This window comes from Salvelinus alpinus, chromosome 19 (assembly GCF_045679555.1).
Source record: "Salvelinus alpinus chromosome 19, SLU_Salpinus.1, whole genome shotgun sequence".
Lineage (NCBI taxonomy): Eukaryota > Metazoa > Chordata > Actinopteri > Salmoniformes > Salmonidae > Salvelinus > Salvelinus alpinus.
The window spans coordinates 10,897,792-10,923,317 of record NC_092104.1 but is presented as its reverse complement, the minus strand read 5'-3'; positions in this window follow the sequence as shown (position 1 = coordinate 10,923,317).

Below are 25,526 nucleotides of genomic sequence, written 5' to 3'. Positions count from 1 at the left end.
GGTACTGTTTCTATAGGGACAGCTACATCACAGCTACAGCAAGGTCCTTTTTGATTTGTAAGTACGTAATACGCTGTTCCTTGTGTGTGTGTGTGTGTGTATGTGTATGTGTGTGTGTGTGTGTGTGTGCGCTCACGTGCTATCTTCGTGCTTGCGAGTGCACGCGCAACTGATGCGGGTGGCTTCATCAGAACTTTGAGATTGTGGTTCAATGAAAGCAGAATTGAACAGGGCTACTCCAAGTTGCTCCCGTCCAAAATCTTGTGTAATTAGGCAGAGAAATCAATAGCTCCCCTTTGCTTACAGGGCAGCTTTATACAACATATATTCAAGGCTCCGTCTCAAATGACACTCTACTCCCCCCCCCCCCCCCCCCTTCTGGGCACAGACGTCAATTCAACGTCTATTCCACGTCTATTCCACGTTGAATTGAACATGAAATCGAACAACGTTGATTCAACCATTGGGTCCCTTTAAAGTGCACTACAGTAGTGCACTGTATAGGGAATAGGGTGTCATTTGTGCTAAGTGTGCAAAGCTGTCATCAAGGCAAAGGGTGGCTATTTGAAGAATCTCAAATATAAAATATTTTTGGATTTGTTTAATACTTTTTTGGTTACTACATGATTCCATATGTGTTATTTCATAGTTTAGATGTCTTCACTACTATTCTACAATGTAGAAAATCGTAAAAAATAAAGAAAAACCCTTGAATGAGTAGGTGTTCTTAAAACTTTTTACCGGTAGTGTGTATAACCAGTGTGTGCCCAGTGGTTCCCTTTATAGCACACTACCTTTGACCAGGGCCCACAGTAGTGCACTATATAAGGAATAGGGTGTCATTTGGGACTCTCAATAAGAGGACACTGGGATGACCTTAAACAATTTGTTTGTCTCTTTCCGTGCCGCGCACACAAAGAGTGCAGAGTATCTGTGTTAGCAGCTCTACAATTTATACAATACCAGCACCCAACACACAAACCATGGACACGACAGACTAGACTACAGATCATTATTGAACATGGATGGAGAGACCAGGCAGGTTATTTTCAGTACAGAGGTTGTTTATGTACAAAGGGGGAATTCACCACACTTTATATACAGACACAACATGCGGAACAAGGGCGAGCTAGGTTTGATGTATTGGAAAGTTTTGAAAGTCAATTGAAAAAGTTTAGTTAATAGCTAGCTACTTTTTGATTTTGAATCCCACGACGCGGTTGGCATCAGTTGCTGGGACGCTACTATCTGTCTGGTGAGCCTGCCGACCAAGGCCGGGTCTGAGGAGCAGTTTGGCGTAGCAGCTAGCCTAGCTAGCTTTGAGACTGAGCTGCTAGATAGCTTCCTATCAAGCTAGTGTTTTTTTTTTGGAGGGCTTGAACGCAGCCCACGATGCAGTTAGCCATTGTGGCTGGACCACGGATTGTCCCAGGCTTGTGGCTGGACCGCGGATTGTCCCAGGCTTGTGGCTGGACCGCGGATTGTCCCAGGCTTGTGGCTGGACCGCGGATTGTTCCAGGCTTGTGGCTGGACCACGGATTGTCCCAGGCTTGTGGCTGGACCACGGATTGTCCCAGGCTTGTGGCTGGACCACGGATTGTCCCAGGCTTGTGGCTGGACCACGGATTGTCCCAGGCTTGTGGCTGAACCACGGATTGTCCCAGGCTTGTGGCTGGACCGCGGATTGTCCCAGGCTTGTGGCTGGACCGCGGATTGTCCCAGGCTTGTGGCTGGACCACGGATTGTCCCAGGCTTGTGGCTGTCTAGATCCCTGCTGTTCGTTGTTGTTGTTTTCAATCTTCCCTACGATTTTAACAACAAGAAAATAGCTTCAAGTGTTTTGTCCAAATACTGGTGGAGTCAACTAATATTATTTTTTACGACCTGACCAGATAGGTACAGGACCTGAAGAACAGTTTGCAGTTCTCCCAGGGTCAGCTCGATAAGTTTAAACAGGAGAACAGCAATCTGTAAGTCATTGAGAGAGGACATCAGTTCTATATGTGAATCGATGATAACAATGAAGGAGAAATCAGATTATCGCGAGGGACAATCAAGGTGGAACAACATGGTTGTGGACGGAATTGCAGAATCTCCACATGAGACCTGGACGGAGTCTGAGAACATAGTGAGGGACTGAAAACACAGGACTGGAAAATCCACCACCAGCCCAGGTGACAGGTCGATAGTGGTCAAGTTCCTGAGGTTCAAGGACAAGGTAGCTGTTCTGGAAAGAGCCAATAACTTGAGAGGAACGTATATCTTCCTCAACGAGGACTATCCTGAATCTGTGCTCCAGATGAGGAAAAAAACAGTATTCCAGCTATGAAAGCTGTCAGAGTGCGTGGGGATGTTGCTTACATCCACTATGACAGGCTCATTATCCACCCTCCCTCCCAAAAGCCTGGAAGGGATGAGAGAGCCAAGACTATGGTTTCGTAGCTTCAACCCCACAGCACACACACACACTTACACACACCAACTGATTAATGGACGGCTGAATGTATATTTCTTTCTCTTGCTTTGTTTGCTCTTTTCCATATTATGTCTAACTCTGACAAGGCTATACCCAGCATTGTCTCAGGGTAGTAGGTTGGTCGTTTGTTGATATCCCTCTAGTGGTTTGGGGGCTGTGCTTTGACAAAGTGGGTGGGGTTATATCCTGCCTTGTTTGCCCTTTCTGGGGGTATCGTTGGACCGGGCCAGTGTTTCCTGACTCCCCGTCTCAGCCTCCAGTATCTATGCTGCAATAGTCTATGTGCCTGGGGGCTAGGGTCAGTCTGTTATATCTGGTGTAATTCTCCTGTCTTACCTGGTGTCCTGAGTAAATTTAAGTATGCTCCCTCTAATTCTCTCTCTCTCCCTCCAATCCCGGAGGACCTGAGACCTAGGAGCACTTAGAGCACCCGTAGCCATCACTTCCGTCATCATGAAGTGCTTTGAGAGACTAGTCAAGGACCATATCACCTCTACCCTACCTGACACCCTAGACACCCTGGTCCACAGACGACGCAATCGCAACCACACTCCACACTGCCCTAACCCATCTGGACAAGAGGAATACCTATGTGAGAATGCTGTTCATCGACTACAGCTCAGCATTTAACAGCATAGTACCCTCCAAACTCGTCATCAAGCTCGAGACCCTGGGTCTCGACCCCGCCCTGTGCAACTGGGTACTGGACTTCCTGGCGGGCCGCCCCCAGGTGGTGAGGGTAGGTAACAATATCTCCACCCCGCTGATCCTCAACACTGGGGCCCCACAAGGGTGCGTTCTGAGCCCTCTCCTGTACTCCCTGTTCACCCATGACTGCGTGGCCATGCACACCTCCAACTCAATCAACAAGTTTGCAGACGACACTACAGTGGTAGGCTTGATTACCAACAACGACGAGACGGCCTACAGGGAGGAGGTGAGGGCCCTTGGAGTGTGGTGTCAGGAAAATAACCTCACACTCAACGTCAACAAAACAAAGGAGATGATCGTGGACTTCAGGAAACAGCAGAGGGAGCACCCCCCTATCCACATCGACGGGACAGTAGTGGAGAGGGTAGTAAGTTTTAAGTTCCTCGGCATACACATCACGGACAAACTGAATTGGTCCACCCACACAGACAGCGTGGTGAAGAAGGCGCAGCAACGCATCTTGCCATCTTTATGTAATACTTGTATCACTAGCCACTTTAAACAATGCCACTTAATATAATGTTTACATACCCTACATTACTCATCTCATATGTATATACTGTACTCGATACCATCTACTGCATCCAGAAGAGGACTGGCCACCCCTCAGAGCCTGGTTCCTCTCTAGGTTTCTTCCTAGGTTCCTGCCTTTCTAGGGAGTTTTTCCTAGCCACCTACATCTGCATTGTCACAAATTCTGTTTGGTGTTTTAGGCTGGGTTTCTGTAAAACACTTTGTGACATCTGCTGATGTAAAAAGGGCTTTATAAATACATTTGATATGATTGATACGATTCCCAGGAAAGGTCTGAAAATAGTCCATATATGTAGCCTTAGAAATAAAGTTCATAAAATCAATAACTTGCTAACATAAGAAAACATAAATACTGTATATTAGCCATTTCTGAGACTCACTTAGATAATTCATTTGATGATACATCAGTAGCAATACAAGGGTATAACATCTATAGAAGAGACAGGAATGCTTATGGAGTGGTGTTGCTAAGAGAATATCTTATGTCCATAATGTAATAGTTTATGTAATAACTTTGTTTTAAAGCTGTATCTGTAACCATTGGATGCAGTGATCACAATATAGTGGCTAAATCCAGGAAAGCCTATGTTCCAAATGCTGGGCCTAAAATTGTGTATAAGAGATGATACAAAATACTTTGCTGTGACTCATGTGGATGATGTTAAAAATATGTGTTGATCTGATGTGATTAATAAGGAGCATCCAGATGCTGTACCTGATGAATTTATGAAATTATTCCAGTTATTGATAAACATGCACCTGTTAAAAAACTGACTGTTAGAACTGTTGAAGCTCCGTGGATTGATGAGGAATTGAAAAACTGTATGGATGAAAGAGATGGGGCAAAAGGACTGGATAATAAGTCTGGCTGCACATCTGACTGGCTGACTTACTGCAAATTGAGAAATTATGCAACTAAACTCAACAAAAATAAGAAACTTTGTTATGAAGTCAAGATCAATAATATAATTACTTTGGAGTACTTTAAATTAAATTATGGGAAGAAAGACATTAAAATAGTTAAAGGTCAAATTAAAATAAATCAAATTAAAATCTCCATCTGTCATCGAATCAGATGGCTAATTCATCACAAAACCATTTGATGTTGCCAATTATTTTAATGATTACATCATTGGCAAAGTGGGCAAACTTAGGCAGGAAAACAACAAACAGTGAGCCATCGTACTCATGTATAAAAACTAATAATGATAGAAAAGCATTGCAAGTTTGAATTTTGTAAAGTTAGTGTGGGAGAGGTGGAACAATTATTGTTATCGATCAATGATGACAAACCTCCTGGCATTGACAACTTAGATGGAATGCTACTGAGGATGGTAGCTGACTCTATAGCCACTCCTATCTGTCATATCTTTAATCTGAGCCTAGAGGAAAGTCTTTGTCCTCAGGCCTGGAGAGAAGACAAATTCATTCCGCTACACAAGAGTGGTAGAGCTGCCTTTACTGGTTCTAACAGCAGATCTATCAGCTTGCTGCCAGCTCTTAGCAAACTGTTGGAATTTTAAAAACTTTTCTTCTAACTTTTACAGACTGTTTCTCTTCTTTTTTCGGGGTTGAGACATTTTCAACTACATCTGGCTTCATTTGAATTTCACACGGTTGACAGTTCGTTTGTGTTGGTAACAATCACAGTGTTTCATTAAAAGTACCACAGGCGTCTAGCTAGCTAGCATAACACAATTAGAAGGAAGTGTTCTGTTAGCTTGTCCTCTACTGTATGTCTGGGCTGCTGCTGTGCTGGGTGTGATCTGGTGTTAAAATGGACACTTCTAGCTCTCTGCAATGCATGAAGGCAAAAAAGGCTTGGGTGAGAGAATCTGTCTCGATCACTCACATGAATGCTAAATAAGGATTCGGTTTTAGGATTTTTCCACAAGCATACAAAACACGAGCTAACAACGTATCAAGTGGTTCACAAAATCCCTGTCAACATCTCTCTCACCCTCAGTTGCCACTGTCTGAAACCCTATCCTAAATACTGTAAGTTGAGCTTTAGTTTAAAACCATATACAGTACATTCCCATTAAGTCCTCTGAATCTCTGTGCTCTCTAAGTGTCGCCAGGGGATAGTGCAGTGGATTGGTTCTCATGAATCATGGCTGACTAGATGTGGCGATAGAGGAGAGAAAACGCTGTAATGCTTTCTTAGGCTGCTCCTTAATTGACTACCCAATAGGGCTCTGGTCAAAAGTAGTGCTCTACATAGGGAATAGGGTGCCGTTTGGGTCGCAGAAGGAGAATCCGAACAGCTTTCTTAATGCCAGACGTAATACCCCAGCAGACACCTAGGATGTAATCAACACAATCTTACTTACACAAGCAAAGGGTTACAGAACCAACTCATCTTTTCATCATGTTTATTATTTACTCAGGGACTTGGCAAGAAAATTGGCTTCTGACATCATGACTTAACCGCCCTCAAATGTGACAGCTTTTGTGCCAAACTCTGTGAGACTGTGAGAGTCATTTTTTATTTTTTTGTAATGAGGATTTACTTAGTTTAGAGAGGGCATGAAATGTTCTCCTTAGCATAGAATTAGACTGCCCACGTCTCTGTGATTTACAGCCTATGGACAGAATCACTATGTGAGAGTGAAAGCCCAGCCAGGCATGAGTAGGGCTGTTGTCTTGTCATCAAGTCCACTCACACAGTGACATACTGCTGAATCCTAGCCCTCCATATTTCCTCTTGGTTTTCTGTTTGCCTGCCAGACCTGGGTTCAAATACTATTAGAAAGAATTCTAATAGTATTTGAACCCAGGTCTGGAGTCTGACCTCTGACATGTTATTAGTTTGCAATGAAGACTGAAAATGCAGCCTATCTACAGTATCTAACAGCCGTTGTCAACATAAAGAATCTCTGTCTTATCAATGGAGGGATTTTCTCCCATCACCTTATCATTTTGCCAATGCAAATATTTACTCTATCACCCCCACAGAGAAAATCAACTTTAATTTACTGGCATCTGAGAAAATGGAGTCAGAAGAAGAACAGTCTGTGCCGTTATCAGTTTTAAAAGTCTTTCCTAATCCTCTCCCAGTCAATCCCAGCTTTTATATGTGATTGAAGTGACAGATCATAACAGAAACAAAATTATACTTTTTGTAACATTTCTAAACTTCAGTCTAAATCAATAAGAATGTTGAACCTAAAACAAACACACAACTATAATCACCGTAACAACCATGCTGAGGCAAGTCAAAATTGCGGCATTGCAGCTCGTTCACACTGACATAAATCCAATTTGTGATTTGTAGATATGTTTCATCTTGCTGTTTCTAATTGCTGTAGTTGTCTGACTTTACTGATTTGACAACAATGGTAATATATCAAATTCATGTGAACAACTCCTCTCTCTCTCTCTTTCCCCCCTTCTCTCTCTCTCTCTCTCTCTCTCTCTCTCTCTCTCTCTCTCTCTCTCTCTCTCTCTCTCTCTCTCTCTCTCTCTCTCTCTCTCTCTCTCTCTCTCTCTCTCTCTCTCTCTCTCTCTCTCTCTCTCTCTCAACCTCCTAAGGGTGGAAGTGAATATATGCAATTAGATTTACATTTCAAGTGGAGGAGTGGGGAGACATGTCTGCAGTGAAATAGATGCTTTGCAGGATTCACAGCAACTTTTGAATCCCACCAGAGAGACACATGACAGGTATATTCACTCTAAAGCACTGTAAGGAATCCGTTACAATCTGGAAATATAATAAATTGTTACTAAAATAAATATTTATTTGTAGTAAATAGGTAGATAGTTAGATAGGTAAATAGGTAGTTCATCTATTTGGAAGCAGAAAAACAAGCACCAAATGCGCTGTTGAGGTATGGTCATACCATTTCTTAGGTTTAGATAAGGCAAGGAGAGTAAATACAACTCTCATAATCTTTCCACTTCCACTTCCTCCTCTTTGACCTCTCATTGTTTCCTTCAATCACAGTGGATATGAAGTTTTCTATTCTTCACCTGCCCCTGGGCCTTGTACACACTCCTGCCGTATTTCAACTAAAGCGCTATTGAAGATTGCAAGATTGTCCCCTCTCCTACTTCAGAGGCATAGATCAGATTTTTTGTCTTTAATTGAAGGGGAAGTTCACCCCAAAACACTTCTGGGCCCTTTATAACACTTGCCTGGCTGTTTGTCAGTACCCCAGTTTAATGTAAGAAGTATTTAAAAAAACAAAGACCTACTTCATGCTAGTGCAAAGTCTTCCATATAGTCCATAATCTATCAGATACTCTTCTAGTCCGTAATCTATCAGATACTCTTCTAGTCCGTAATCTATCAGATACTCTTCTAGTCCGTAATCTATCAGATACTCTTCTAGTCCATAATCTATCAGATACTCTTCTAGTCCGTAATCTATCAGATACTCTTCTAGTCCGTAATCTATCAGATACTCTTCTAGTCCGTAATCTATCAGATACTCTTCTAGTCCGTAATCTATCAGATACTCTTCTAGTCCGTAATCTATCAGATACTCTTCTAGTCCGTAATCTATCAGATACTCTTCTAGTCCATAATCTATCAGATACTCTTCTAGTCCGTAATCTATCAGATACTCTTCTAGTCCGTAATCTATCAGATACTCTTCTAGTCCGTAATCTATCAGATACTCTTCTAGTCCGTAATCCAGCAGATACTCTTCTAGTCCGTAATCTATCAGATACTCTTCTAGTCCGTAATCTATCAGATACTCTTCTAGTCCGTAATCTATCAGATACTCTTCTAGTCCGTAATCTATCAAATACTCTTCTAGTCCGTAATCTATCAGATACTCTTCTAGTCCGTAATCCAGCAGATACTCTTCTAGTCCGTAATCTATCAGATACTCTTCTAGTCCGTAATCTAGCAGATACTCTTCTAGTCCGTAATCCGTAATACTCTTCTTTGTGGTTCTAAGATGGATAATTACGGGAGGCGGGATGAAGGAGTGTTCAGTGTTCAAGAAAGGAAATCAGAAAGGAAATCAAAACGAAAGTAAGAAAACAAGGATCAAATCAAATCAAAGTTTATTTGTCACGTGCGCCGAATGAAATGCTTTCTTACAGGCTCTAACCAATAATGCAAAAAAGGTATTAGGTGAACAATAGGTAAGTAAAGAAATAAAAACAACAGTACAAAGACAGTGAAAAATAACAGTAGTGAGGTTATAAAAGTAGCGAGGCTATATACAGTAGCGAGGCTATAAAAGTAGCGAGGCTATATACAGTAGCGAGGCTATAAAAGTAGCGAGGCTACATACAGACACAGGTTAGTCGGGCTGATTAATGTAGTATGTACATGTAGATATGGTTAAAGTGACTATGCATATATGATGAACAGAGAGTAGCAGTAGCGTAAAAGAGGGGTTGGCGGGTGGTGGGTGGCGGGATACAAAATCCTGGAGGGCAGGCAGTATACCCCCGGTGATGCGTTGGGCAGACCGCACCACCCTCTGGAGAGCCCTGTGGTTGCAGGCAGTGCAGTTTCCTTACCAAGCACTGATACATCCCGACAGGATGCTCTCAAAAAGTTGGTGAGGGTCTTAGGGGCCAAGCCGGATTTATTCAGCCTCCTGAGGTTGAAGAGATGCTGTTGCGCCTTCTTCACCACACTGTCTGTGTGGTTGGACCATTTCAGATCGTCAGTGACGTGTTCGCAGAGGAACTTTAAGCTTTTCACGTACTCCAATGCGGTCCCGTCGATGTGGAAAGGGACGTGCTCTTTCTGCTGTTTCCTGAAAACCACGATCAGCTCCTTCATTTTGTTGAGAGGTTATTTTCATGGCACCACTCTGCTAGGGCCCTCACCTCCTCCCTGTAGGCTGTCTCGTCATTGTTGGTAATCAGGCCTACAACTGATGTGTCGTCTACAAACTCGATGATTGAGTTCAGGCATGCGTGGCCACGCAGTCATGGGTGAACAGGGAGTACAGGAGGGGGCTGAGCATGCATCCTTGTGGGGCCCCAGTGTTGAGGATCAGCGAAGTGGAGGTGTTGTTTCATACGTTCACCATCTGGGAGTGGCCCGTCAGGAAGTCCAGGACCCAGTTGCACAGGACGGAGTTCAGACCCAGGGCTCCGAGCTTAATAATGAGCTTGGAGGGTACTATAGTGTTGAATGCTGAGCTGTAGTCAATGAACAGCATTCTTACATAGGTATTGCTCTTGTCCAGATGGGATAGGGCAGAGTGCAGTACGATGGTGATTGCATCGCCTGTGGATCTATTGGGGCGGATATGCAAATTGAAGTGGCTCTAGGGTGTCAGGTAAGGTAGAGGTGATATGATCCTTAATTAGCCTCTCAAAGCACTTCATGATGACAGAAGTGAGTGCTACGAGACGATAGTCATTTAGTTTAGTTACCTTTGCTTTCTAGGGTACAGGAACAATGGTGGTCATCTTGAAGCAAGTGGGGACAGCAGACTGTAATAGAGAGATTGAATATGTCCGTAAGCACTCCAGCCAGCTGGTCTGCACATGCTCTCAGGATGCGGCTAGGGATGCCGTCTGGGCCGGCAGACTTGTGAGGGTTAACACGTTTAAATGTCTTATTCACATCAGTCACGGAGATCAAGAGCCCACAGTCCTTGGGAGCGGGCCGCGTCGGTGGCACTGTGTTATCCTCAGAGCAGGTGAAAAGGGTGTTTATCTTGTCCGGGAGCAAGACATCGACTTGGCTGGTTTTCCCTTTGTAATCCGTGATTGTCTGTAGACCCTACCACATACACTACTGTTCAAAAGTTTGAGGTCACTTAGAAATGTCCTTGTTTTTGAAATTGTTTTTGAACATTGTTAATGTTGTAAATGACTACTGTAGCTGGAAACGGCTGATGTTCAATGGAATATCTACAGAGGCCCATTATCAGCAACCATCACTCCTGTGTTCCAATGGCACGTTGTGTTAGCTAATCCAAGTTTATCATTTTAAAAGGCTTCTTGATCATTATAAAACAAATTAATGCAAATAAACTGGCCTTCTTTAGTCTAGTTGAGTATCTGGAGCATTAGGATTTGCGGGTTCGATTACAGGCTCAAAATGGCCAGAAACAAAGACCTTTCTTCTGAATCTCATCAGTCTATTCTTGTTCTGAGAAATGAAGGCTATTCCATGCGAGAAATTGCCAAGAAACTGAAGATCTCGTACAACGCTGTGTACTACTCCATTCACAGAACAACGCAAACTGGCTCTAACCAGAATAGAAAGAGGAGAGGGAGGTCCTGGTGCACAACTGAGCAAGAGGACAAGTACATTAGAGTGTCTGGTATGAGAAACAGACTGGCAGCTTCATTAAATAGTACCCGCAAAACACCAGTCTCAATGTCAACAGTGAAGAGGCTGTTGATGTTGATCAATTAGCCTTTAAAATGATAAACTTAGATTAGCTAACACAACGTGCCATTGGAACACAGGAGTGATGGTTGCTGATAATGGGCCTCTGTACGCCTATGTAGATATTCCATTAAAAATCAGCTGTTTCCAGCTACAATAGTAATTTACAACATTAACAATGTCTACACTGTATTTCTGATCAATGTTATGTTATTTTAAATGGACAAAGAACATTGTTTTTCTTTAAAAAACAAGGACATTTTTGAACGGTAGTGTAAGTCTTGTGTCTGAGCTTACGGTGTCGACACAATGCCTGAAGTCATTGACCAGCTACGGTTGACCGTGTCCAGTGATCACTTTGTGGCCACTGACTACAATGGGCACCGGTTGAAACCGGGTTCTGTTCCCACCGTCTGTCCACCATGGACGGGAAAGCTCCAATCATTCAAGGTATGTTTCTAGATAGCTAAGTTGCAAACACCTGTAGTTAGTCACCACAAAGTAATTAAAACGTTATTTGTTTTCCGTTCCCTGAACTAATTTGTGTTTTTTTTTTACTTAAAACCTTTTCTCAATAGGGGGGCACTATTTTCACTTTGTAAAAAATCGTGCCCAAATTAAACTGCCTCGTACTCAATTCTTGCTCGTACAATATGCATATTATTATTATTATTGAATAGAAAACACTCTCTATTTTCTAAAATCGTTTGAATTATATCTGTGAGTAAAACAGAACTCATTTTGCAGCAAACTTCCTGTTAGGAAGTGAAAAATCTGAAATCGAGGCTCTGTTCCAGGGCCTTCCTATTAATTTGCCTAAAATCTATGGATCTACATGCACTGCATACGCCTTCCACTAGATGTCAATAGGCAGTGAGAGGTGGAATGGGGTGTCTAGCTTGATCTGAGGCCGAACAAGAGCTTTTGGAATGACGTGACCAGAATTTTCATTGTCTTGGAAGGCGCGAAAAGGGACCCCAGATTGCGTTCTGAAAAGCTTTCGGTATAGACGTTAGATATCTCCGGCTCTGATTTTATTTGATATATGTGTTAAAAACATCATAAAGTAGTTATTTTAAACCGAGTTATATCAGTTTATATCAGTTTATTGCGATTTTCGGCATTTTCTTTTCTTTGCGTTATGTGATGTTGGGCACGTTTGCGCCACATGGCTAGCTTTGGTTGCTAATTCGACAGGCGAAGAGAACATTCTACAACCAAACAACGATTATTCTGGACAAAGGACAACTTGTACAACATTCTGATGGAAGCTCATCAAAAGTAGGAACCATTTATGATGTTATTTCGTATTTCTGTTGAAAATGTTTAGCCATATTTTCCGCCCTGATTTTGGGCGCTGTCTCGCTATAACGTAAGCTGTATGTCGTACTAAAGTTATTTTTAGAATTCTAACACAGCGGTTGCATTAAGAACTAGTGTATCTTTCATTTGCTGTACAACATGTATTTTTTAGTAAAGTTTATGATGAGTTATTTGATTAGATTAGGTGACTCTCCAAGATTTCTCCGGACATTTTTTTGCATTTTGACTACGTATTCACATTGTAAAACCACGATTTGTACCGCTAAATATGCACATTTTCGAACAAAACATAGGTGTATTGTGTAATATGATGTTATAGGACTGTCATCTGATGAAGTTTGTCAAGGTTAGTGAATAAATTTATATCTTTTGCTGTTTTTTTCCGCTATCGCTACCTTTGCGGTGAATGAATGCGGTTGTGTGGTTGGCTATTGTAGTAAGCTAATATAATGCTATATTGTGTTTTCGCTGTAAAACACTTAAAAAAATCTGAAATATTGGCTGGATTCACAAGATGTTTGTCTTTCATTTGCTGTACACCATGTATTTTTCATAAATGTTTTATGATGAGTATTTAGGTATTTCACGTTGCTCTCTGTAGTTATTCTAGTTGCTTTGGTGATATTTGTGATTGTAGCTGCAATGTAAAACTATGATTTATACCTGAAATATGCACATTTTTCGAACAAAACATATGCTATACAATAAATCTGTTATAAGACTGTCATCTGATGAAGTTGTTCCTTGGTTAGTGACTAATTATATCTTTATTTGGTCGAATTTGTGATAGCTCCCTATGCGGTAAAAAAATTGTGAAAATATGCGGTTGAGTCTTTTGCTATCGTGGTTAGCTAATAGAAATACATATTGTGTTTTCGCTGTAAAACATTTTAAAAATCGGAAATGATGGCTGGATTCACAAGATGTTTATCTTTCATTTGGTGTCTTGGACTTGTGATTTCATGATATTTATATGCTAGTATTTACTTGTGGCGCTATGCTAGGCTATGCTAGTCAGCTTTTTTACTGATGAGGATGCTCCCGGATCCGGGATTGTGACCAGTGCTTCTACACCTGCATTGCTTGCTGTTTGGGGTTTTAGGCTGGGTGTCTGTACAGCACTTCGAGATATTAGCTGATGTACGAAGGGCTATATAAAATAAACTTGATTTGATTTGATTTAACTACTACTATAACGGCTGTCCTACTACTGTAACGGCTGTCCTACTACTGTAACGGCTGTCCTACTACTGTAACGGCTGTTCTACTACTGTAACGGCTGTCCTACTACTGTAACGGCTGTCCTACTACTGTATCGGCTGTCCTACTACTGTAACGGCTGTCCTACTGACTGTTTCATTTATTTAGCTTTGTGATGCAATTCCCCTTTTCATTATAAAGTTACTGATAAGAAGTAGGATATTGTTTTCTACTTGGCATCACAGTTTTCTGTAGTGCTATTGCGTGCATAAAATGACTTGCCCTAGTTAAGGTCCATTAGTAGGACACAGCCCTAGTTAAGGTCCATTAGTAGGACACAGCCCTAGTTAAGGTCCATTAGTAGGACACAGCCCTAGTCAGAACCATACTGATTAATATATGGGATTGTCATGACAACAAACCAGCCAACCTTTACATTATTTACATTAAAACATTTAGAATATCAGCTCCTGCCCTGAATTGACATGTAATGACTGACTCTCTGTTTTTTACCAGCCAACATCACCAATCACTCTTTCTGTTTCTACCTGCCTGGGAGGGAATGGAAGAATGAGAGGGGTGGTAGAACACCTGAGGATAGGACAATGAACCATACTGTCTTGGATTTGATCTTTGTTCAATTTCTCACATCTTCTATCTTTGTATCCTTTTCTCACCCTTTTTAAAGAAGGGGACTCAATGTTCCTCGACTCATGCCTCTTCCAATACATTTTCAGGAGGATGCAAGGAAAGACTCAATTTTTAAATGTTTTGTTTTGTTATTCTGTTACATATCTTTCTGTAGATCCAGAAGCTATTTGGAGTATTCCAAACAGGCCAAGGACTGGGTAGAGAAGAGTGTCTGAACAGAAGACATTCAAATTTAGAACCTGATTTATTCAACAGGCTGTCTAGAACTTGATTAGTCCAGCAGGCTGTTAAGCTGCGGGTCATATACAAAGACCCAGACTTCAAAGTAGACACACCAGACCTACCTCCCAACATCACCCTGGTGGAAACCAGACCTACCTCCCAACATCACCCTGGTGGACACCAGACCTACCTCCCAACATCACCCTGGTGGACACCAGACCTACCTCCCAACATCACCCTGGTGGACACCAGACCTACCTCCCAACATCACCCTGGTGGACACCAGACCTACCTCCCAACATCACCCTGGTGGAAACCAGACCTACCTCCCAACATCACCCTGGTGGACACCAGACCTACCTCCCAACATCACCCTGGTGGACACCAGACCTACCTCCCAACATCACCCTGGTGGACACCAGACCTACCTCCCAACATCACCCTGGTGGAAACCAGACCTACCTCCCAACATCACCCTGGTGGACACCAGACCTACCTCCCAACATCACCCTAGTGGACACCAGACCTACCTCCCAACATCACCCTGGTGGACACCAGACCTACCTCCCAACATCACCCTGGTGGACACCAGACCTACCTCCCAACATCACCCTGGTGGACACCAGACCTACCTCCCAACATCACCCTGGTGGACACCAGGCCTACCTCCCAACATCACCCTGGTGGACACCAGACCTACCTCCCAACATCACCCTGGTGGACACCAGACCTACCTCCCAACATCACCCTGGTGGACACCAGACCTACCTCCCAACATCACCCTGGTGGACACCAGACCTACCTCCCAACATCACCCTGGTGGACACCAGACCTACCTCCCAACATCACCCTGGTGGACACCAGACCTACCTCCCAGCATCGCTCCGGTTGAAAAACCAACCAAGGAGGAGCTGGTGGCTAAACTTTTCAGCTTAACTTTAGCTAGCCGAATGATGGCAATTTGACTGGTCAACTCATGGGTACACTTTCAATGGCTGCCTGGTGATGTCATCAAATCAAATGTTATTTGTCACATGCTTCATAAACAACAGGTGAAGACTAACAGTGGAATGTTTACTTACCTGCCCTTCCCAACAATGCAGAGAGAGAGAGAAAATTGATAAATAATAGAAAAGTAATAAGACATAATAATAAAAGTAATAGTCAGTACACAATGAGTAACGATAACTTGGCTATATACAAGGGGTACCAGTACCAAGTTGATGTGCAGGCTATGAGGTATTTGAGGTAGATATGTACATATAACTAGGAATAAAGTGACAGATAATAAACAGTAGCAGCAGCGTATGTGATGAGTCAAAAAAGTTATTGCAAAAAGGGTCAATGCAGATAGTTAAATAGTCAACCAACAGCTACCCAGACTAACTATTTAGCATTCTTAAGGCTTTGGGGTAGACGTTGTTCAGGGTCCTGTTGGTTCCAAACTTGGCACATTGGTAATGGTTGCTGTGTGTGATGCAATCACTTCCATGGTAATGTAGAATGTTCATTCAAATAATGTTAACTGATGTGGCTCATGCAATGGAATGTCTTTTTTGTAATGTCAGTTGAGTTGATTCAACAAATCACAGCACAGATTGATGGGTAGACTTCCTGCTTTTACTTTATGCTTTTACTTCCTGCTTTGCTCCTATGGGTACACTTGCAATGGCCGGCAGTCCACCCATTGTGCCATCATTGTCTTGAATGGGAACACCCGTTCTATTCAATGAGGAGATTCGATTAATCTGGCCCGTGCGCCAGGGTAGGTGTATTTTGTACTGGGTGAAGTTTTGGAAGCGAGCTGCCTCTCAGGCCTGAGCCCCCACATGGAGTAATGAGTAGGATTCTGTGGGAAGATCTCAATAGCACATTCCTCGCGTCCTCTCTTCCCGTCTCCTTCTCAAAACACATTGGATGAGAAAGGCTTTCTCATTCATTGTGTTTTGAGAAGGAGAGAGGATGTTTTACATAACCCCATGGTTCTCAATCCATGTACCTACAGTAGAGATCTACTGTCTTACAGTAAAGGTTTTCAACCCAACCCAACCCTAATCAAGCTCACCTGTTGGAGTGAAAACCTACAAGACAGTAGCTCTCCATGCTCTAACGAATGCTGAGCCACAGTGTGAATGGCATAGTAGCTGTGTAATTCCTTTTTTATAATGTTTTTAACTACAATGTTATTTCTTGAAAATGTTATTCGTATAAGACACTATGAGCCTCCTCAACTTCTGGAATCCAATGTAGCTGCTGTTGGGCTCAGGGTAGTTGGATGTAATTGCTGCCACCACAGAGGCTGGGAATACCCAGTACTGGCCTTGACCTAGATGTTCTCCCCTCAGCATCCACTCCAGGGGGATCTGATAAGACACCGGTCTGTATTGTCTAGAGAGACAGAAAATAAATACATGACAATGTTATATACGACAATCAAGAAAACAAATAGGCCTAGGTCTACACAACATCAAATATAACCGGCTCAGGGATCATTAAGCATATTCATGTTTAAGCCGTATTGATGACGGCACAATACATTTCGGTCATTTAGCAGACGCTCTCATCCAGAGTGACTAACAGGAGCAGTTAGGATTAAGTGCCTTGTTCATGGGCACATAGACAAATATTTCATCTTGTCGGCTCATGGATTCAAACCAGCAATGGCCCAAAACTCTAACCAAAAGGTTAACTGTCGCAATACTATTGATGGCTCTCTTGGTGTTCTAGACATGAAGACAGTACAGCCAACTCATTGCTCAAAGGGTGTTAGTGGTCAATTGTGAGGTTTTTGTTTTTCCTCTTGTGTGTAGGTTTACAGGATAGTTAGGATATTATTGGTATAAAAGCTAGACTGGCAATGGCAAGCAACATGTTCTTCTCTACTACCACTATTGACCTTATACTTCTTACAATGTTTGGTCATGTAAATTCTTGTCGACTCAGATTGTGAAGTCCATACATTCTATTTCTATGGCGCACATCCACTCATTGTAGGCACTGTTTACCCAGCCAGCATGTCATCATTGTCAAACTTGAAGGGGACTACAGTAGCCAGTTACATTATGGGGTGTAGGCAGGATACTGGAAAATACAGTTGGAAGGAAATTGTATGAAAATACAATTTTCATCTTAGAGAGTAAAATAAATATCCTGTAAGTAATATTAGCCAAAACACTTACTCTTCAGAGAGCTTCCCATTTGGACCATCAGGTGTGGCATGTCGTTCCCAGTTGGTCCTGGGCATCTTAAAGAAAGTCTCCAACACACCAGGATTGATGAGAGACAAGAAATCGTAGTGTTTAGTTACACACACGGCATCTTCTGCTGCATCGTCAGTCTGATGTTCTACCTCCTCCATTATCGGAATATGCTGGTCCCACAGCCTAGACATTCACTGTATGTTGGTAGAGGTAGGCATCTCCGGTAACTGTACCACCAGTTACCGTGTGTTCTGGGAAGAGCCTGTGTTTTCCTTGACATCTGCTCGCTCCTGTCTCTCGCTAACTAATTTCGGTCAGCCCGCAAATGGAACAACTCAACCTTAATATAATCAGTCTCAAACCGATATGGCACAAGAGTACCATTCTGAAAATAAGGCCGGTCTCCAATTTCCTCTTTGTTCTCGATCTGACGTTCTTTACTCTAATTCAATTTGATGAAGTCAGCAAATACTGTGAGTGAGAACAGAAAAGTATTGTTTACATGCTTCAACCACACCCACCTCGGAAGTCCCAACCTAGGTCCTGACTTGCAACACGCATTAATCTACTTCCTGGATTTCAAAATGAAAAATAACAAAATACATTGGTAAAAATGTGCCTACTAAAATAAGTTGGCTGAGAAATTGTGCAGAGAAAGTCATTACAAGGACAATTGTGGTCATGGGAGGCCAGAGCAGTGTGTTTGGGAGGTATTCATGATGGACGTTGCATGTTCAACGTTGCATGGGGTTTCTATGGGGAAGGCGGAGGTAGAATCAGCTAATTACCTACATCTAAATATTCAAGCAATGGACCTAAAAATTGTATGGGGTACTGACTAACGACTAGCCAAGTGTTATAAAGGGCCCAGAAGTCTTTTTGTTTTTGTTCCCCCTGACTTCTAAAGGAAGTGACCCTGTTTTATCAGCAGCCCTGAATATTGTCTTCCAAACGCCTTCCCCAAGGGCATCTGGGTGGAGTGTATTACTTGAACAAAGAGAACGGAGAACCGCAATATTTTATTTATCTATTTATCAAGGTATTCTCCTATTGAGAATAAAAATGCAGTGCTTCTACATCTGCATTGCTTGCTGTTCGGGGTTTTAGGCTGGGTTTCTGTATAAGCACTTTGTGACATACACTGATGTAAAAAGGGCTTTATAAATCGATTTGATTTGATAAAAGAAAGCAATACAAATTCGTAAAAACACTGTTATCAGAGTCACACGAGGACAACTACACCACTGTGGAACACTTACAGGCAACGGGACAGAGAAACAGTACATAGGCAGTCCGCTATAATCATCATCACTCCTGTGAGCATCCATTGATAGTCTAAAGGTGTGTGCCACTTCTCAGCAACTTGAACGTACAGTATGAGACAGAACCATAGCACTAAATGTAATGTCACTACGGTCTCTCGCTTATGATTGGATTAAATGGAATAAATAAGGAACATAACTGTGTGTGTTGAGAGTCACCAGTGTTGGATCATGGGTAATCTCCATAGAACAGAGGGGGTCCAACACAACCAGGGGCCTGTCTCTTGTATGACCTGCCTAAGGTGCCTGCCTTCCTCTCCCAAGGTGCAGTGACTTTGCTAGAAACTGTGTCAGCTGGCAACCTGAATACATAGATGAATATCTTTAATCTACACTCAAAAAAAGGTGCTATCTAGAACCTAAACGGGTTATTCAGATGTCCCCATAAGAGAACCCTTTGGAGAACCATTTTTGGTTCCAGGTAGAACCCTTTGGGGTTTCACAGAGGGTTTTTACATGGAACCTAAAAGGGTTCTACATGGAACCAAAAAGGGTTCTACTTGGAACCAAAAACGGTTCCCTAATGGGGACAGCCGAAGTACCCTTTTGGAACCCTTTTTTCTAAGAGTGTAGCAATAGCTCACCTCTATGAAATGGGGCTACTCACTATTTACAACACATTATTCCCATAACTATGAAATATTTGGTCAAACGTCCATCTTTCTTTTTTATATATGCAGAAATAGGAGTCAGGGTTTTGATGGAATACTTTACGCAGCCTGTGTGTGCGTGCGTGCGTGCGCGCGCGCGTGCATGTGTGTATGTGAGAGATATGGAAGTCTAGCCAAATTTCAAGGCAGACTGCCCCTGCTAAATTTAGGAGCTGTAATTCATTCATCACCCAGTTAGGGAATGCACCAGAGATGCCCATTTCTCTCCCCAGATGTTGGATCTGTCCTTCAGGGTCCACGGCCATGACTTTGAAACAGTCTAGTGAACAAGATTTCAACAAATCTACAGGCTGGCTGGCATTTTGTGATCTCCTTTGTGCGTCCCAAATGGTAGCCTAATCTTTATATAGTGCACTACTGTTGACCAGAGCCCTGTCAAAAGTAGTGCACTATATACAGAATAGGGTGCCATTTCTGACTCAGTCACAGTAGTTTAAAGTTGTCTGAGTATTAAATGTTGATATGAATCATAATCAATAATCAGGAGAGGCTCTTCTAATAGACGTATCCCTTCTGAAAGGAGACTATAACATATCAACTTGTAAAAACCAAGCGATGGGTTCTGAAAGGAGACTGTAAAATATCAACGTGTAAAAACCAAGCGATGGGTTCTGAAAGGAGACTGTAAAATATCAACGTGTAAAAACCAAGCGATGGGTTCTGAAAGGAGACTGTAAAATATCAACTTGTAAAAACCAAGTGATGGGTTCTGAAAGGAGACTGTAAAATATCAACGTGTAAAAACCAAGCGATGGGTTCTGAAAGGAGACTGTAAAATATCAACTTGTAAAAACCAAGCGATGGGTTCTGAAAGGAGACTGTAAAATATCAACGTGTAAAAACGAAGTGATGGGTTCATGCTCCATGCTACATATTGATCGGAGACCGTTGTGGAGGAACGTTTATTGCCGCTGTAAATCTAACATGGATGCGTCACAGGCTCTCCAGTTTACATGAATGACCCCACCACAAGCTAACTACATCACTGTTATGGGACTAAAACTATCTAAGAAAGCATATATTTCATTATACAGAATAAAGTCAGAAAAAAATGGCAATGGGTGAAGAAATTAAACACCATGTCTGTGTACCAAATGGCAGCCTAATCTCTATATAGCTAGTGCACTCATTTTGCCCAGCGCCCCATGGGACCTGGACAAAAGGAGTGCACTAAGAAGGCAATAGGGTACACCAGGTAGAGGAATGTAGCGGGTTACCTTGAAGTGTGAGTGAGGGAGTGGGTGCTGGGTCGGAATTGAAGGCTGACCATCCAACCAATGAACCATCTGTCACAAATGTAATTTCTCCATCCTTCTATCCTTCCTTCCTTCCTTCCCTCCATCCATCCGTCAAGGAGTGGAAAGGAGAAGGAGCGAGGGATGAGAAGGAGTGTGGGACAGGAGGAAAGGGTGTGAGTGGTATGCCCTTGAAACAACACAGATAAGACACGTCATTTTAGCTCTAGCTACACGTCTACGTCGCCTCTGGAATAGAAAATGGCTGAGATGTTCTATATATTTTTCTGATAGCAACACAATGAATCAACAACATGGAGAGAAACAATCAGGGACTCTGCAAGCTGTGTCTGGCAGATAAATAATAAATAACCCAGTGTTTTAGGCCAATAGAAAACAGGGTTATTTTGACAGAACACAGATAAAGAGGGCCATTTATGTAGACATCTACATCCCAAACTGCCCTTTATAGGAAATAGGGTGCAATTTGGGATACAGACATAGCACAACATATTGATTGGGATACCACTTAGCCGAGAGAATCCAGCCAAGCCACTGACTAACAGTGGGTGCAGAATGTGCCTACAGGATGATTGAATCAGGAATTAAAGTGTTTTTTGTTGTTGTTGCAATTAGTCTGGAATCCAGTTTCACCATTGTTAACAGAGGATATCAATTTGGATTCCAAGATTAGATAGAATGACACCGTGACTTGGCCCAACAACTTTCCTCTGCATTTCACCCAGTAGGGTTAATATGCTTACTAGCTGAATTAGCACATTAGCTAATCATTCTATTATGTTAACTAATGCATTGATTATGGTTTATTAATGTACCCTTATTGTATAGTTATACCTGTAGTAGATCAGTGTGTGTGTTTCTTCTTATACATGGGTAGTTCCTGGTTCCTGGATCTAGATGTATATCTCCAATTATAAACTGGGTGGTTCGAGCCCTGAATGCTGATTGGCTGACAGCCGTGGTATATCAGACTGTATACCAATGGTATGACAAAACATTCCTTTTTACTACTCTAATTACGTTGGTAACAAGTTTATAATAGCAATAAGGCACCTCTGGGGCTTGTGGTATATGGCCAATATACCACGGCTAAGGGCTGTATCCAGGCACTCTGCGATGCGTCGTGCTTAAGAACAGCCCTTAGTCGTGGTGTATTGTCCATATACCACCCCAGGCCTTGCTTAATAATAAATGATTATCCTAATGGTCATGGAATGAAAGCAATATGGTTTGCTGTGTTTGCATAACACTGAATCAATTATCGTAGTTCCCCTTCAATGGCATTAATTGATGTGAAATTAGCCTCTAGCTCTGAGCTTATTATTATCAGACAATTACATTGCAGAAATAAAAAATGAGACACCATTTATTTGAGCGATTTCACACCCTAGAAAACACAGAACAGATATTTGGTGAGAAATGACTTAGGAGCTACTGAGTAAGAATAATGCACTCCTTATTCCTTAAATGTCTCAATGTCATCCTGCACGATTATATGGGATCTCGTAAAATAACCGCAATCTAACATCCAAAGTTTTGTGGGTATTATATCTCCCAGTTTAGAACACAATTTGAGTTGAACGTTCACAGCAAATTGACAAACATTTCATAACAAGGACCACACCCCTGTCAAGTTATTACAATTGTCTGTTATTGTTGCTTATCCCTTTCCAGACATTTAACATTTCCAATAGGGTGGCATCAACATTACCGAGCAGGACTGAAAATGAGTGAAAAGCCATCAAGCATTTGATAATAATGTGCTCATAACAAATGTGATATTTTTTTCCCTGGGGGAAAGGCGGTGGACTCATCACACTTCCCAGCAGCAACGTATCCCTGCACCCATCCTCTTATCCCATCCAGTCCGGTCCAGTGGACATGATGTTGGTTGTGAGAGGTCAGTGGCGGTGGTGTAATAATGCATGGGCGGGCAGTACATGCTCAGTACCCCTGGAGGATGGATTACACACAACTTTAATCGTCACAGCGATAATCATCTATGGCAGAAAACAAAGGGAGGAAGTTAACAGATCGCTATTTGCAAGTCAGTCTCTCTGATTAATCATTGTCGGTATCTAAAGAGTAGGTTGATAAGGGGATGGAGAGAGGAGGGGATGAGGGAGGAGGCTATGGAGTAATTGACAGTCTGAAGATGTTAATAACACACTCTCTCATCTCTGTTTGTTTTGATTACATAGTATGAGGATGTTGTTTGTATTGATTACATAGTATGTGGACGCTGTTTGTATTGATTACATAGTACGTGGATGTTGCTTGTTTTGATTAAATAGAATGCTGATGTTGTTTGTTTTGATTACATAGTATGTGGATTTTGTTTGTTTTGATTAAATAGTATGTGGACGCTGTTTGTTTTGATTACATAGAATGCTGATGTTGCTTGTTTTGAGTACCTAGTATGTGGATTTGGTTTGTTTTTTGATTAAATAGTATGTGGACGCTGTTTGTTTTGATTACATAGTATGCCAATGTTGTTTGTTTTGATTACATAGTATGCCAATGTTGTTTTTCCGTGGCCGGAATGGAATCATGTTTGATTAGCCTAATTGCCACATCACCTCAAGTTTTGACATTTGGTATTAAGAATAAGCATTTGTATCTGCATCAGTATCAAAGTACAGAAATCTGCCTGTACTCGGTGTGATTACCAATATACGGTGTCTTACTCTGAACCTGCACAGATGCGCCAAGTACATTTCTCCATAAGGAATAATAAAGTTGTATTGAATTGATCAAATTAAATTGATTGAGTTCACACACACTGCTTTTTATTCCCACACAACTCTTAGCTAACTAATTTCACATCATTATCATCATGGATGGAAATCTCACTTAACTGTCTCAGGTGTAAATTAAGAACGTATCTCGTACATCTATCTATAAGGGGTTTCACATCTGGAAAACTGCATGGCCTATAAGGACACAGGGCGAGACCCAGATGCAGACACGGGAGGCAGATGGTTAGAGTCTCTGATATTTATTAGTATCCAAGAGGCAGGCAAGAGAATGGTCGTGGACAGGCAAAAGATCATAACAAGGTCCAGGAGGTACAGAGTGGCAGGCAGGCTCGAGGTCAGGGCAGGCAGTATGGTCCGGCAGGCAGGCTCGAGGTCAGGGCAGGCAGTATGGTCCGGCAGGCAGGCTCGAGGTCAGGGCAGGCAGTATGGTCCGGCAGGCGGATTCAGAGCCAGGGCAGGCAAGGGTCAAACCCCGGGAGGACTAGCAAAAGAGAGATAAGAAAAAGCAGGAGCACGGGAAAAACACGCTGGTTGACTTGACAAGACAAGACGAACTGGCACAGAGAGACAGGAAACACAGGGATAAATACACCGGGGAAAATAAGCGACACCTGGAGGGGGTGGAGACAATCACAAGGACAGGTGAAACAGATCAGGGCTTGACATGAAACCCCTCTTGTAAAGCCTTGTGACATGCCTGTCTAACATCTAAGGAAATAGTTAGCGAAGTATTGCTGTTTGATGAACCGAATGTCTGACGAATATCGAAAAAACAAGCCGACTTTACAACAGTTTTCAACAAGCTTTTTGCTTCTGACTTTTTAAAAATCTGCTCTACCACACAACTGTCGGCTAAGGTTGAACGCCTCCTCTCCTACTCTGCCTCCAGAAAAAAGCTTCTCCCAAGCAGGTGTGACACCTACTCCCGTTGCCTGCTGCTTGGATCCCACCTGGCAATATGTTTCCCGTCCCCCCTTCCCCCTGTCTGGTACAGATCCCCCGACACACACCCCACTCTCTCCCGAGCTTTCTCTTGCCTCCAGGACACACACACTTACCCACACACCGCAGACTTTGGACTGATCAGAATTTTATGTAGGCTAATTAACTTGAGAAGCTTGTTATGTGAGCTAGCTTACTCAGAAACACTTTAATTAACTAGTATAGGCCTACTATTTCTTGACTTTATCTAAGACTGTTATAGGCTACTGGACTCATAGAGAGTTACTCTCTCAAGTTATCTTACTGGGGCGGGTGACTCTTCGAACTTACAATGGCTAGCCCCAAGTTGTTTTATTTTTTTATTGTGCTATATTCTATTTGCCCCATGACTCCTGCGTTCTTTGTTGACTATGAACTTGCTTGTTTAACAGAACGTTGGACAGACAATGTTTGTTCCCACACTCACAACTCTGGCTCTCTATTGGCTACACGGACTCTTGACATCCCATCTTATTCTAACCACCTCTCGTGTTACCTGATGAAATTGCTGGATAATATGATCTTGTTACCATCTGATGCACATTGAAATGTCATAACAAAATCAACACTGCAGAGCTCTCTCTGTCTTTTGCCATGCCCTGATTGTATTACTGCTGATGATATACACACAGATATAGTTCAGTGTGTCAAATCGGAGGGCCTGTTGTCCGAACCTCCGGCAGTCTCTATGGGGGTGCCACAGGGTTCAATTCTCTGGTCGAGTCGTTTCACTCTATATATCAATGATGTCACTCTTGCTGCTGGTGATTCTCTGATCCACCTCTACGCAGACAACACCATTCTGTATATTTCTGGCCCTTCTTTGGACACTGTGTTAACAAACCTCCAAACGAGCCTCAATGCCATACAACATTTCTTCCGTGGCCTCCAACTGCTCT